Here is a 14884-nt window from a genome sequence, read left to right on the forward strand (position 1 = left end):
AAAGAATGTTTCATTTAAGTGGACGGATAAGCAACAATCTATCTTTGAAAAGCTAAAGACTATGTTAACCCAATCTCTAGTGTTAAGTCAACCTCAATAGGGAAAAGAGTATGTGGTGTACAATCTCTAGATTGTGGAATCATTCAACTCTATGGATTTACGCTTAATACCAATACAATCAGGGTCTTTTATTTACTCTGTCTTACCGATTTAATTAGCATGCTTTTTCTTTACATCAATTATATATTTTTTTTATGAACGCCATGAGAAACTAATCTTTCTATGTAGGATTAGCGAGTTAAGGTATGATTTGTTAACTGTTTTGTAGGGTTACTCAGTGGGTCATCTATTTGGGAAAGGGAGAATGTGAAACAAACCCTAGGCTTGACAAACTTAGGAAGTCATCAAGGTCGGAATTAACCCAAAATTGGTATTACCCATCCGTGAACACCTGAACCCTAAACCAGTCTAGACTTTGAGGTCGGAAGATAAGTAGTTCTTGTTGGCTCGTTATGTTAGTGGAAGATTAGAAGGTCCTACTAGGGTAACGACTAGTTGATTGACGAGAAACTCGAAACAACAGTTGATGGAAATTACAGAAGTGAGTTAATCACCTATAATCAGATTTGATATTCTTCTTTTTAAATCTTCTGAATTTTATCTTTTTATGTTGTTTTAGTTTTGTTATTAAAACCCTCCAAAAATCTTTTATTTTATATTCTTCGTACTATAACTAAATTTAAAGTATTAATTAGATCTTTTAGTGTTTAGGTTGGAATCAATGTAGCAATTACCTCTCTTGGTTACAATCCTCGGAGTTCTCACACACTCTATTGTAAAACTATATTACAATTAGACCCGTATACTTGCGGATATCACCTCATAATTCTATATTTTTGTGCAGTATTCACACTCTAGACATTAGTATGTCCGAAGGCGATTTCATTTACCAATGTTTTGGGCTACGAATTCCACTATTATGAATGACACTACATACTACAGGAGGTGTACACCCAATGCACTAGCTTTCGGTTCCTTATCTATTTGAACTCAGGCTTTTACTTACATCAAAGTGTACGAGTTACGCATATATAGTTTGCCATTCATTTAGGATATAGGTATGTCACACTATGAACATCACGAGTGAATAAATCCATAAACGGATTCAGGATCTATTCTGCTTGAGTCATGTTCGATGTACTGTCAGTCCAATTAGTCACATCCATGTTTATCTTTTGAGAGTTATCTGTCCTAATGTCTAAGACAAGACATCTCCCCAATTGGACTTGATAGATGACATATTAGTCTTTCTATCAGTTTACTCATTTTCGATTAAGAACGTATTTAGGTTATCTATTAATACAAGTTGTTTTTCTATACTATAACCTGACCATGTAATTCTACTTAGTATTAGTTAAACATTTAGATAATCAATGAGCAGCATTTGCTTCTATTTTACTTTGTTTGAAAAAACCATGTGAGGACAATAATACAAAGAATTAATGAAATTTATAAATAATTTTATTAACCAATCTCTTCAAAAAATTACAAGTGTACTTAGACGAAAATTCTACATTCAGGGCTCCAGATCCAATAGAGAAGTGTTACATCTATACCTATTATAAGAGTCTCGAGTACCTTCTCACCCAAAAAGAATTGAATATAAGGCAACAGAGGTGGATAAAATGATTAAAGTACTATAAATGTCTAACTGAATACCACCCTAGAAAAGCTAATGTAGTGGCAGATTCTCTAAGTTGAAAACAAATAACCGAGCTAAGAGCAATGTTTGCTAGGTTAAGTCTAGTGGATAATGGAGGCTTACTAGTTGAGCTATAAGTGAAACCCACCTTAGGCAATAAGATCAAATTGAAAAAACCCTTAGATATGTCTTTGTTTTCGTGGGTTAAGCATGTAGAGGACGACAAAATTGAAGACTTTGAGTTTAATGATAAGGGTATTCTATGCTTCTAAGGGAGGAATTGTGTGCCAAATGACAAGAATCTTAAACAGATCATACTTTATAAAGTGCATTCTAGTTCTTATGTCATGAATCTCAGAGGAAATAAGATGTATCGAGATGTAAAGGAACTATGCTGGTGGTTTGGATTGAAACGAGACGTGACAAAATTTATAGCTAAGTGTCTAACATGTTAGCAAGTGAAAGATAAACAACAGTCTCCTTCTGGGTTGTTACAACCAATCAACATACCGTAGTGTAAGTGGAAGCAAATAACGATGGAGTTTGTTAGTGGGTTACCCTTAGCACCCACTATAAAATATTTAATTTCTGTGATAGTAGACCGATTAACCAAGTCACCTCATTCCTTACTTGTTCGCATAGACTATTCTTTACAAAAGCTGGCTAAGTTGTATATTTAAGAAATTGTAAGACTTCATGGAGTACCAGTATTAATCTTCTTAGATTGAGATCCCCATTTTACATCTAGATTTTAGAAAAAGCTTCACGAGGCACTTGGTACTCGATTGGATTTTAGTACTGCCTTCCATCCGTAAATTGATGGATAATCCGAATGAGTCATGTAAATAGTGGAAGATATGCTAACAGGTTGCATCATTGAATTCTAAGGTAGTTGGGAGGAACATTTACCTTTAGCAGAGTTTGCCTATAAAAATAGCTTCCAATCAAGTATACAAATGGCATCCTATGAAGCCTTGTATTGTTGAAAGTGCTAAACATAACTATGTTGGACTGAACTAGGAGAAAGAAAAATTTTGGGTCTAGAAGTGGTACAAGAGTCTGAGGGGAAAATTAAATTGATTTAGGATAGACTAAAAGTGACTTCGGATAGGCAAAAGCTGTATGTGGACTTAAAGAAAAAATACATGGAATACAGTGTCGGAGAGCAAGTCTTCTTAAAAGTGTCCCCATGGCGAAAGGTGTTGAGATTTAGGAGAAAGGACAAGTGCAGTCCTACGTTCAATGGACCTTTAAAATCCTTAAGAAAGTCTCCAGTGGCTTACCGCCTAGAATTACCTCCAAAACTAAATCGTATCCATGATGTATTTCATGTCTCCATGTTGAGACGATATCGATCTGACCCTTCCTATATTGTGCCATTAGAAGAGATTGAGGTGAGATTGAATTTGTCCTTTGAGGAAGAACTGGTACAAATTCTAGATTGTGAGGTAAAGGTTCTAAGAAGGAAAAAAGCCCTCTTGTGAAAGTTTTGTGGTAGAACTATGGCACGAAGGAGGTCACTTGGGAAATAGAAGATACATTTTGTCAACAGTATCCTCATCTGTTCGAAACATGAAAATTTCGAGGATGAAACTTTTTTAATGAGGGGAGAGTTCTCACGCCTTAAAATATAGGGGGTTAATTGAAATAATTAACCAAGAAATGACTTAGGCTTGATGGTTAAGTAGTTAGTGCACTCCTTAGAGGTCTTAGGTTCAAGCCATTCCTCACTCATTTCTTTTTCTTTAATTTTTTGCAAACTATGACAAAAACTATACTAAAATAAATATTATTTGTGTAACAACCTGATTTTAGGGCTAGTCAGAATAGTGGGTTCAGAACCACTAATCTGAGGTCGGAGAAATTATTTTTTATATTATTTTATGGGTTATAGTATGTTTACATGGATGCATGAAAATTTTGATGAATTAATTTTAGCGATTGTGAGCTTAATTGCGAAAAAAGACTAAATTGCATAAAGGATAAAAGTTTTGTTTTACTAGAAAATGGTGTTAAATAACTAGAGAATCATAATTAGGGGTCTTTAAAGATCAAATAGACCCATTTTATAGGGGTTGCCGGCCATAGAGACAAAGAAAATAGAAAAGTCAAAATTAGGTGAAGTTGGTAACCTATTTTGACTAGAAATAAGATAGAATAAGACAAAAGGCTTCATCTTTTTACCATTCATCTTCTTCATCGAAAATATCAGCAAGAAAAGGGTTTTTGAAGCTTGAAACTTTCAGCCATTATGTTTTTTTATAAGTAAGTGATTTTAATGACTTTTCTTGATAATTTTTGTACTTTTGGGATCATTGTAGCTTAATTTAGCTAATGGAGGGACTGTTTTTCAATATGGTTGTGAGTTTAGGGTTTTTCCATGAAAGAATTTATGTTATGAGCTAAAACTTTATGGAAGAAAATGAGTTGTAGTTGTGAAATAAACAACTTTTGTGAAGTGATTTTCATGAAAACCCCTAAAAGGGACCATTTTGTAAAAGTTACAAAATAAGTAGTAAAGGTGTGAAATAATTGGATTTTTGAGTTGCAATAAGATTAAAATAGATTCGGTTAGGCTTGGTTAATGAGGAAATTTGATGAAAAATTGATTTACGAGCCTTGGGGCAAAATCGTAATTTTATGAAAGTCTAAGGGTAAAACGGTCATTTTGTCAAAATATGAATTATGAAATGTCTTGATTTATGTGATGATTAAATTAGTAAGTTTTATCATTTTACATCAAGAAATATGAAATCCGGACCTTGACCGGGGGAAGACCAAGCTAGTAGACTAATTCAATCTAGTTGCCCACTTTTTGTATACCGAGGTAAGTTCCACATAAATATTACAATTCTATTGTTATTATGCATTAGATTATTGATATTTTATGAAATGTGCGATTTTGTTAAGAATATGCATGATAAAATTTGATGTGGTGAAACTCTCGGTTGAACCGTAGGAATAGATCGGATATCCATGCCGTGATACTAGGGTTATGTGAGCCAGTGTAAGACCATGTTTGGAACATAGCATCGACATTTATATGAGAGCTAGTGTAAGACCATGTCTAGGACATGGCATCGGCCTCGATATATGAGCTAGTGTAAGACCATGTCTGAGACATGGCATCGACCTCAACATGGGAGCCAGTGTAAGACCATGTTTGGGAACATGGCATCGACATTTATATGAGAGCTAGTGTAAGACTATTTCTGGGACATGGCATCGGCCTTGATATGTGAGCCAGTATAAGACTATGTATGGAACATGGCATCGGCATTTATATGATAGGTAGTGTAAGATCATGTTTGAGACATGGCATCGGTCTCGTCATGTGGGCTAGTGTAAGACCATGTTTGGAACATGGCATCGGCACCGATATATGAGAGCTAATATAAGACCATGTGTAGGACATGGCAACGGCATCTTACCCTTTTATATAAGGCTTATCGGGTATCCATTTATTTTTCCAACTGGTTCAACGGGTAATTTAAAGATTATATCATGATTGAGAAAAGTTATGATTACGTTACAAGTGGTACAGGTACCTAAACGAAACTCATAAGAATAAGCTCAGGTTATGTATATGAATAGTAAGAATGAAATGAATAAGTTATGTCTATAGTCATTCGAGAATCTTGTGCAAGTGTATGATATGTTATGGGTATGATGTTACTTGGTAAAACGATGTTAACTATTTACTTGTAACTTACTAAGCTTTATGCTTACTTCCTCTCTTTTCTATTTTTCTTATAGTGCCGCCAAGGTAGTTCGGGAATTAAGGGACGTCGGAGGCATTGATCACACTATCACCTCAAGTTTTTGGTATATTTAGTTTAAATGTTTTGAGCGTGGCATGTATAGGGACTTGGTCTTTTTGTTTAGTGTCATGTTGGTTTAGCCACAAGTGTTGGCTCATATGGATGTGATAATCATTTTGTATAGGCTATTGATGTTGGCTAATATTGATTATTATTAAATGCATTTAATGAAAATTCTCATGGTTTGTGTTAATAAGTAGGAGATGTTGTATGTGATAGGAAATAGCTTGGAATTGATGTATGGATGCCTAGGTATTGGCTGATATGGTTATGTGTTTATATGGTATTAGTGGTGTTTTATGTTTTTGTAGGTGGGTGTAAGTAGAGGTGACAGAAAGGCTTGGTAAATAGTCTTGTTTTTGTCCACACGGGTAGACACACAAGCGTGTGTCTAGATCGTGTGTAACACATGGCCTACCTTATGGGCATGTGGTCCAGCCGTGTGTCCCCTGCACCTAAATTTGGCAAAACAGAATGCCCAGTAGTAACCACACGGGCGGAGACAAAGCCGTGTGTCTCAACCGTGTGGAGGACATGCCTAGTATACGGGCGTGTACCATGGCCGTGTGCCCCTAAAGGGTTGATGACGTTAGAAATAGAATGTCAAGGTTTTTGTACACAGGATGAGACACGGGTGTGTCATGGTCGTGTGAGGGACACTGGCCATGGACACGGGCATGTGCTAAGCCATGTGAAAACCCTTGTAGGTTCGAATAGAGAAATAAATTCTCACGGGCTAGGGACAGGGGTGTGTCCCGATATGTTCAGACTGTGTGAGCCACACGGGCCTTCAACATGGCCATGTTAAGAGACACATGGGTGTGTCGCCCTTTCACACAGGCGTGTGCCCCTGGTTGCATTGAATTTTTTCAAAGTTTTCAAAAGTGTTTGGTTTATTCCCGAACTATTTCCAAAGCGTGTTTTGGGCCTTGTAGGTCCATATTAAGGATGTTAAGAGGAAGTTTGAAAGTTTTAAATTTGAGCGAAGTTGTATGACCCGAAAATATTTGTATGTATGTGTTTAAGTCTAGTAACGCCTTGTACCCTGACCCAACTGGGATACGTGTAAGGGGTGTTACAATTTGGAGTAATTTTTTTTAAAAAAAGGTGTAGGCCTAATGGTTAACATGCCCATTTCCCCCTTTTCATACCCAAGTTTGAGTCGCTCTATTCCATTCAATTCCTCTCCATTTCCATTTGAATTCTTGTTTCCTTTTCGTAACCAAACATAATTTTTTCTTATTTCTCCCCCTTTTCTTTTCCATCCTTTTCTTTGTATAATATTTTCTCTCCATTGTTGAACTTTTTTTTTACTTCCGAATGAAAATCAATCCCGTAAAAATCGTATTTCCTACCAATTGTCTATTTTTCCAGTGATAGTGCTTATTTCTTTCATCCAAGTTAGTTTAGTTTAATCGTTTCAATTAGTAGAACTTGTGATTTTCAAAATAGTATCGATCCACAAATCAATTACTCAATCTTTATCAATTCTTACCGAAATCTTTCATTAATCTTGATGAGTCTTGATATCCAATGTTAACTCGAGCATAAATATCGTTTGAAGGACTCGTTTTAGGTACATCGGATCATATTTGAGCATGAAGGACGTTGCTCAGGCTTCTAGTGAAAGGTGTGTGTTATTTTACAAGCAAATTGGTGCAAACTGTGCCTAGGATTCGGGCCACACTATTTGCCACACGGGTGTGTAGACCACACATACCCTCACACGCCTATGTACCTCTGAAACCATAAAATAGTTCGAATCTCACATGACCCAGAACTTTTCACATGGCTTGCCACACTGCAGTATCTCCCTTCCAGAACTTTTCACATGGCTTGCCACACTACAGTATCTCCCTTACAGCTTAATTTTGCAATTTCCACACAACTATAGTCTGTTTCACATCTTGGCCATACGACTGTGTAACCCCTCTACACAACCTATAACATCTACACAGCCGTGTGTCCCTTATTTATAGGTTTGTCCAAAAATTTGTGTTATGTGCAGTTTAGTCCATGGATATTCCCAAAACTGTTTGTAGTTTTTTCTTTTCTTTTTTTAATTGTGTCCCTGATAATATGAATAATGTTAAAATCTATGATCTGAATGACTAATTTATTAATATTATATATATGTATGATATGTGAGTAATATATATGCCTGTTGCATCTATATTTCTAATTGTACATTCAACATGCCTTATGATATCGTTAAAGTGAACCCATAAAAAGCATATGTTTTGCTACTGTATTGATTAGTTGAAAGCATACATATTGCTGCCATATCGGTCTGTTATAAGCATATTATTCGCTATCGTTTGATCTATTAAAAGCATGCTATATTGTATTTCATGGGGCAGGATGCCTTAAAAGGAAGAAATTCTGGAAGATTAATAATCTACAACACTGGTGGTTCATCCAACCACATTCTAGTAGCTCTCATATTCAAATATGTTGTGCATTCACAACCATCTGGCAGTGCATTAACCTGCAACTTTGTGGTTTATCCACAACTCGGTGTTTAGGGATGGATGAGTTCTGGGGAACTCCTATAATGGTGTGTAGCAGTAGGGTAGGATATTTCTGTTAAACTAAAATTTTATTGCATTCATAAAGCATGTGTATACAATTCTGAGATTTTTGAAATGATATATGTATTTATACATTATTAGCTAAACTGATATACTAATATTCTGAAACTGCTATTGTGAATTATTTTATGCGATGTGTTTTTGTATCTTAATCGGTTGCACTAATTTTCTCATGATGGAACTCACACTGAGCTTCATAGGTCACCCCCTTTTATTTCTATCTGTACAAATAACTCATTAGGTTAGGACATGGATACGACATCTGGAGGGTCTCGGCTCGGCTTTATTTTTATTAAAATATTTTATACTTATTATTTGATATTTTTATTATTTAGAGACTATAATTGCTTTAAATATCGATTTGTGGCTTAAGACTTAAGATTTGGGTCTAAAGAGCATGCAAGATACTTAATTTAATTCTAAGATGTAGAAATTTGGTTTTTAATGAATTATGCATAAAACCTGTATTGTGTTAAATTTAAAACTAAGTTGAATGTCATTTTTCCACTACTATATTTTAGTTAAAGTTGTAGGTAATAAATAAATGGAAAGATAACTATGTTTTTTTAAAAGTAGGCATCATTACATGTGAAAGTTAAACTAAATCGGTTTTTGATAATTCGTAAATTGTTTTGAAAAATTGACTAAATTTTTTACTATAATAAACAAATGTTTAATATGATTGTTTTATAAATTCCTACAAATTTACTAGGTCATTTTAATAATTAATATAATCTTTCGAATTTAAACTTAACGTTTAGATTAAATTGAGGAGATTACATACAAAATTATTTATCAAATGAGTCTTATGGTAAATTTGAGTACTCAGCCAAGTTCACATTTAGTTAAATAATTTAGCTCATATTAAGCATGATCGATTCCAAATTTCAACTAACTAAAATGTTATTTTAAAGATCATTCCAAAACAAAATCGTAGACAAACCTTCTTTATCAACGTGGCTATCAATTCGGTATCAGTAGTTATATATCATTGTCATGAACAACATTTAATTGACATAATTTAGCACGTGAAGATTTCCAAATGTCATAATTCAAGAATTTTACTTTATCTTTAAATTATTTATATTCATAAAATAAGGTTAGACAATGGTCCAACTAGCCAGAATCTTTTCTAATATCCATCTAATCAATTTAATTTGATTAAGAATGTTGTTTAGACATAAAATGAAGTGGATTTCTTTTAGATAAAAATCAAGTGGATTAATTGCTAAACATTTACACATTTTCCCAAAATTAATTATATAATAAGCTTACAATCCAAAAATTTAAATCAATACTTATTCTAACTGATATTATAAGTTGTTCAAGGAGATAAAAGCAACGAGTTAATTGTGACTTTAGAAATAGGGTGATTTTAAAAATATATATATTTTTTCATTATCTAATCTTTAAAAGTTATATAATAGTCACTAACATTGTAAAATTGTTACATTTTTGTCACTTGACTATTAACTTCCATTAAAAAAAGCAAAGTTACACCTTAATTCAAAGTACTAATAGCTAATTTGGTCCGTGATCCATAGTTAAAAAAATTATTTTAACATTTTTAAAATTTTCTTAACAATACTTTTTAAAAAAATTATAAAAAATCCTAAGTATAAATAGAAAATTCATATAAAAATCAATCTCATCAAAACAAAAAATTTTGTAACTAATTTTTCCACATTCAATCTCATAAAAAACCAACCTCTGAACTTTCATAAAAAAAAATTAAATACCTGTTCATTTTGATCCTACTCGTTTTCTTCATTTGTTTTGTTATTTTATGCTCTCTTCATTTTCATCTTTTGTTGCCCTTTTTTTCTTCTTTTTTCATGGAGATTGGCGTTGGCTCTGTTCTTTTCAAATCATTAGAAATAATATGTGTGTATGTGTATGTATTTTATTTATAGTTGAAAGTAAAATCTTGACTTGAAATTTGAGAGAAGAAATGGTGGGCTTGGAGAAGAAGTAAAAGAGCACTTTGTATTATAAATTTTAAAATTCCAAAATTTGAAAACTGAAAGTTAGTCAAAAACCCAATCAATCAAGTAACTAGAGTTACAGAAAAGAAATAACGAGCTTAAAATAATAGGGTACTTTGTACTATATATTAAAAGGAAAAAAATCTCAATTTTTAAAAAATTGAAACATACCAAAAAATACAGAAAATATAATAGAACATTTTGCTCTTCTTTCTTTCCCTATTATTCCTTAATTTTTTACCTTTTTATCATAATTATCAAGAAAATTTTGGAGATAGGTTGTTGATGGTAGAAGTTTTTACGATTCTCAAGAATGGAAGCACAATTGAGCCTAAATTTTGTTTCTTGAAAACTCGAGCAACAACAATCGGTCTACTAGTGGAATCTGAATCTTGCATTGAATTATATTTTGCATTCTACTAGTGGAATCTGAATCTTGCATTGAGTTATATTTTGCCAGGGCTTTTAGGCTTTGAGAAAAAATAAAATTTACGAAGCAATTTTTAGGTAAAATAATATGAAGTTTTTGATATGATTGAATGTGTTCATCAACTGTGAAAAAAAGAGAATAAAATCCTAAATTGGATAGAAAACAAGCCCCTTAAATGTAGAATTGACCTGAATTGACTACTACATTTGACGGCAGGTCTAACATCCCTGCACTTAAGTCTTTTCTTGTCCTCAAGCAAACTACCCAAAATAAAATAAAAACTAAAACTGAAAACAAGAAATAAACATGAAAAAAGAAATGTACTTGAGTCGACTTGATATACAAGATTGGGTTGGAGCATTGACACTAGGAAGATTTTCTTAAATATATAATTGTAGCTAGAAATTTAAACAATCCAAAGTTATTTACACCTAAATAGTTTAGTTCAATCAATTACAAAGTAAACAAGTCAAACAAAATTAAATATATAGTTCCATCAAAATGTATATATGAATATAGTATTTATTTTGCAAAGTATAGTTAGTTCAACTATTTTTTTCTACTCAATTTATTTTTATCCATGCTTTGAATTCTAATTCAGTAATATTTCCTCGATAAGCCCTTATGATTTTTTTTATTTTGTTTGTGTCAATACAATCAAGATTTTTCTCAGAAACTTTTTATAACGGTTATACTAGTCATACTGCACCATTTCAATAATCATGGATTTTACCGAGTATTTTCTTTTTAATTTGAAGATCCTATATTTCTACAAATCTATTCATATTTACCTTTAACACTTGGTATATTTAATATTTTTTCCTATTTACAGTCTAATAAACTGAACTAATTAGTCCAAATATAAACAACCTAAATTATTTAATTTTAGGCTAGATTTACAATTTAAACAAATAACTTAGGTATATGCTCCTAACCAGTCACTTGTAGCTCAAAGAAAGCATTCAAATAAAACCTTAAAACAAAAGAAAGAAAATAAAATACTAAACAGAAAATTTTAAAAATTTTCCTAAGTCACCCACACTTTATTCAGCACTTTATCCCTAATGTGCAATAAAAATATAAAGGAAAGAGGTTACTCGATTGGCATGATACATGCAACTCAATTGGTGGGGCTACTCCACCTTTTGTTTTTTGCTCGCAATGATAATGTCGTCACAAATTGTGAGGTTCCTATAAAGAAAAATAAAAATACACATATATATATAGAAAATAATAAATCCTAACTATTTAAAAACTAAAAAAAAATTGAAAATCATCCCTAGAAATAAAAATAGAGTACAAAATCCAAATATTAAAATAAAAATGTTCGGAGTCAGTAGGTATTAGGATCTGGCTCCTCCACTAGCTTCCAAATTCTCCTCTTCTTCTACTTGACATGATCGTCTTTATTGTTTTCATTCAGAGTCGATACACGATTTTTTTGCTTCCTTGTTGTTGATTCCTTCAGGTTATTAACTTTAGTAGTGTTGCCTTGCATTGTAGTATGCCTACCGCTCGATGTTGATCTATTAATTATGCTCCTCATTTGGTTTGCCTCATTTACATTCACGGTTGTGTTGTTGAATGTTTGTAGGTATGGTGCTATCAATGAATGAGTTTTTATGTCATACCTTCTCGCATAGTGCTCCAATTGGCTTGATGTAGAGAATACCATCCATTTGAAAGTCTTTGATTCCATATTTCTTAGCTACTCTGATTGCCAACTTTCCACGTTCTTGGTTGCATGTAGCTTGATATTCCAAGTGTTGTTGTATACGCACGATCGTTTCTTCCAATGTATGCTTCTGTGGCTGTGATACACTACTTCTTGCTTATTTTTTGTCCATATTTGGTTTGAATGGGTCAGAGTTTTCATATGTGCTTTGTCTTGTTTCCATTCGGTGTTATTTGACAAATAATTGATTTACGCTTGGTAGGGGAAGTCAACTATACTCGAAAGGATAATTGATATTGGTGGCTTGGAGGGTATTGGTTGATAAAAACATTATATAGAGTTGTTATAGGGTTGGATTTTCTGTGCAAACTTGGTAAATACCTTCGAAGGTCACGTAGAAACATAATCAGAAAGTTTCCAAAAATGACTTATGCGCCACACCATAGAGAGGCCATGGTGAAACACGATGTTACTTGTTTTCCTATTTACATTGAATTCACAGCTATTGTCGCACCATAGGTAGGATGTGGCTGGAAACACCTTCAATTTGGACTCTCTAAGACTTGTAGATGGTGCTTGATTGTCCGTACTTGCACCCTAATAACGTTAAGCTCCTCCATTGTCATCGAAAACTTGGTTTCTTCTAATTTTGACATCAAATAATCGTCTAATTCCTAATTCTAATCAATAAAAAATAATAATATATACTATGTACAAACTAATTAAGTTTGATTGTGCTACTGGACTTGTCTGGCAATTTCTTGAACTTCACCATTCACTTTAGCTGGCGGTCTCGCCCGTCTTAACTCTTCCAATTGTTCTTTCTTCCACTAGAGTTGACCATTTTTCCCGTTCTCTTATCTTATAAGTACCTACACATGCAAAACTCGTGAATTGCCTCCGATCAAGGCCGTTAATGATTCAATTAAATAATGCGTAACATTCTTCCCTGAATAACTCCTAACTTTGGGAATTGTAGCCACGTTTAAACACTTATAGTTCATCATCGATTTTTATAATAAGCTCGTTTCACTCAAGGTCAATTATTGATTTGGAATTGGCCAGAAATGGCTTAGCTAATAGAATGGGGATTTTTTTTATCTTTCTTACAGTAAAAAACTACAAAATTGACGAGAATATGAATCCCCATACCTTGACCAATGTATCCTCAAGCACATATTTTGGGTGCATCAAAGATCCATCAGATAATTGTATTATTATCAATATGTTTTTCAACTTCCCGAGTCTGAGTTTCCAATAGATCGATAGGGGTATCAATTTTTTAGTAGCCCCTAAATCGCAAAGGGCTTTGCTATAATATTGATCCCCTATCCCAATTAAGATCGTAAAGCTACTTGAATTTTTTAATTTTGAGGGTATCTTCGTTATGTTATGAGTTGAGATTACCATATTAGGCACCGATATGGCTACCTACTTGATCGACTTATGGTGCTCTGTTTCTTCCTCCTTCGTGGGTTCATCAACATCTTGTAGAATTTTCTCCTTTTCATAGATGAGTTTGCTTGGAGACTTAAATTCCTTATTTGATCGCAACATGATCGCCTTTACATGCTCTTTCCCAACCCTCCGAGGGTTATTCTCTGTATTTCTTGGGGTGTTATGGGCACTTTGTTTTTGGAACATTGCCATTAAATTTGACTCATTTGGTCACAGAGGTTGTCCATCTGGGACTCGATTCATCCCTATGTTGGTTAGACTTGTCAAATATAGGTATTCATTATTTTATTCTCCCCATCTAGTTGATCTAATCTTTAACCACACACAACATGGTCATTCCCCATAGTACGTTGTTGCAACGGTGGAGATTGGTAAGGAGGATTTTGTCAAGTTTGGGCATGATTTGCACCTCCTTGATTACCTTCTCACTTGAAATTTGGATGATCCCTCCAACCAGGATTATAAGTATTTGAATAAGTATTTAACCCTTATTATTTACATATTTTTCTTCCTCCGATTGGTTCTCCAATTGTGCCTCTGCTCTCGTCGACTTGACGGCTGTCTCCAAACAATTAAGCTTTTCAAGAATTCTTTGGAATATATCGTTGTCATTTTTTTCCTTTACAGCTTTCACCATTGGTGGCTTGGATTGTGTAACTCCCCACACCCGTACCCTATGCCGGGACGGAATACAAGGCGTTACCTACCTTGAACTCATACATTCCTATGTTTCTGAATCATCAAAACTTGGTCAAATTTAAAACTTTGTCGAAACTTCTTCAATATGGCCTACGAGACTTCAAACATTAATTTAAAAACCAATTGGAACCAATTCGGCTCCTTCAACAAAATCTTAAAAATAACACTAGACACAGGGGCACACGTCCGTGTGGAAGGGGCAACACGCTCATGTGACCATTTCGACATGGTCGTGCTATTGGCTCGTGTGGCTCACACGGCTAAAGCATACAGGGACACACCCGTGTCCTTTACCCGTGTGGAATTAATTTCAATTTCGAACCTATAAGGGTTTTCATACGGCCTGGCACATGCCAATGTCTATAGCCTGTGTCCCACACATGGCCATGACACGTCCGTGTCTTAGCCCGTATGTAAAAACCTGGACATTTTGTTTCTGACGTTAGTAATTTTTAAGGGTCACACGACCAAGGCACATGCCCGTGTGCTAGCCCATTTCCTTCACACGGCTAAGACACACGGC

The sequence above is a fragment of the Gossypium hirsutum genome, chromosome A05 (assembly GCF_007990345.1).
Source record: "Gossypium hirsutum isolate 1008001.06 chromosome A05, Gossypium_hirsutum_v2.1, whole genome shotgun sequence".
NCBI classification, from domain to species: Eukaryota; Viridiplantae; Streptophyta; class Magnoliopsida; order Malvales; family Malvaceae; genus Gossypium; species Gossypium hirsutum.